The 1,960-nt window shown below is 31.9% G+C and overlaps 1 protein-coding gene across 3 annotated transcripts in view; it reads right to left on the bottom strand.

The window, feature by feature from the left end:
* The window catches only part of LOC111713678 (profilin), a 17,416-nt gene extending 16,100 nt beyond the window's left edge, over positions 1–1,316 (bottom strand). The window contains exons 1-2 of one of the 3 annotated variants that reach the window (XM_023488607.1): positions 1,306–1,310; positions 628–632 (exon numbers count right to left, since the gene is read on the bottom strand). The gene's annotated coding sequence lies outside the window, so the exon portion shown is untranslated. Of the gene's footprint in view, positions 1–627; positions 633–1,305 lie in introns of all 3 variants that reach the window. The other 2 variants (XM_023488605.1, XM_023488606.1) reach the window with 2 other exon arrangements.
* Positions 1,317–1,960: the final 644 nt, after the last annotated feature.

Genomic DNA, 1,960 nt, shown 5'->3' with positions numbered 1-1,960 from the left:
CAAAATTATAACTGTAAATTCAAAACACTTAGCTTCTAGGATATCAAGCATAAGTATAAGATATTTTAAAGGTAAACATACAGTTTAATTACCTTGCAAATACTATACTTTATCCCTCCTTCAAAACACTTAGCTTCTTGGATATCAAGCATAAGTATAAGATATTTTAAAGGTAAACATACAGTTTAATTACCTTGCAAATACTATACTTTATCCCTCCTTCAAAAAAAACTAGCAGAATAAAAGCATTGTTTCTAAAAAATCGACATATTATTACACTGTTATGTTAGTAATAATTAGTATTTAAACTAGAGGTAGTAAAAGACATTTTTGAAAATGAAAAACTTAAACTTAAATTCTATGAGATGAAAAAGGACAAAGGTCCAGAAATCAGACTTGTAAAAGTTTCTGTTGTGATAAAAAATTAGGAGTACAATAGTGATCTACAAAATAAAGCTTTTCGTTCACTTATGTGTTTGCTATGGCTGGCCAAACGGCTGAATCAAATGGGCTAAATTTTAGTGAGGAACCTCATGGATACCCTTCTAGGGGATGACATGAGCAAAATAAATTATATGTTTTTTGCTTTAATTCTATTTTTAAAATTCCGTGGGCAACGCCGGACGCTTTTTCTAGAATTTGTAATAAAAAGAAAGTTTACAAAACGGCTCTGCAATGAATAAAGTAAATTAAATATAAATTAAAAAAATAGTCTTTTACTATACCTCCAAACTCAAGCCTTCGTGGCTTGGCATTTAAAAATAATTGTTTTACTTCGCTTCTCCTGATAGCACCCATCCGATTAGGATGAATGTGCATTCTAGATAGATTTTTCATTTGGACTTTTTCATGGTGGCTCTGGTGCACGTATACAATCTTCTTAGTGCACTGAATGTACAGCAAACTAATTTTCTATATTCTTCACTCTTCAGTTTAAGGTTTGAAAGTTTGAGAGCTCTGAGTTCTAGGGGGGGGGGGCAATGCCCCCTCCCCCCTTGTATATGCCCTTGGTTGAAACACTCCGGTATGGTGAAGACGACATGAGCTATCTAGTCTAATTTATCTGGGCCTTATTAGCACTTGTTTTATGAATATTTCTTCCATGATAATTAAGAAAAGGTACCAGATTTTAGGTAGCGTTTCTTTGTGTAAATATATATTCACGCAACCTTGAAAATGTGTAGATATTTTGGTATGTTAAGGTATTTAAAAATGAAAAGTTGGTACAAAGAAATAACTAAAATTAATGTAAAAAAGAATTTTTAATAAAAATATTTAAATTAATCAACATTTTTAGGTTCTGACAGAAGTGAATGTTCTCTGATGTTCCACAATTTCATTATAAAATTCTGAATAATTGTTTTCATTTAAGTTAAATTCTAAAATAAAATTGAAAAAATAAAAAAAGAAGATAAAAACAAGAAGGAACGGGATAATGCTAAAATAAAAGAAGATAAAAGCAAGAAGGAACGGGATAATGCTAAAATGACAAATTAATAGAAAACATAAAAGATTGTAAGAGCTACAAGATGTCCTAAAAAAGTGTAATAAATCAGCGCGTTATTCGATAAAAGTCTTTGATTTAAAAAATGTAGTGGCCCTGGCTTTAAATTACAAGTTTGGTAAAAGTGTATGCATTCTATTCCTAGGCAACCCGCAAAAGAGAAGGCGTATCTTTGAATACCCTTTTGTAAGAAGGGACAGCCTGTAGAAATCAAAATGCATCATGGGATACCCTGTATAAGATGAAATGTATAACGCCCTGTTTAGAAGGCAATGATTCCGTGGACACCCTGTTTAAGTGTTTAAGAGGAAATGTATCCTTGGACACTCTGAATGAGAATAAATGTAACCTTAGACACCCTGTTTTAAAAGAAATGATTCTGTGGACACCCTCACAAGAAGAGACGTGTATCTTTGACAATTTCTATTAATGTTTCCTTGGAGGGACATAACTCCT

The sequence above is a fragment of the Eurytemora carolleeae genome, unplaced genomic scaffold (genome assembly GCF_000591075.1).
Source record: "Eurytemora carolleeae unplaced genomic scaffold, Eaff_2.0 scaffold1462, whole genome shotgun sequence".
Classification (NCBI taxonomy): domain Eukaryota; kingdom Metazoa; phylum Arthropoda; class Copepoda; order Calanoida; family Temoridae; genus Eurytemora; species Eurytemora carolleeae.
This window is presented reverse-complemented; position numbering and strand designations above follow the sequence as displayed.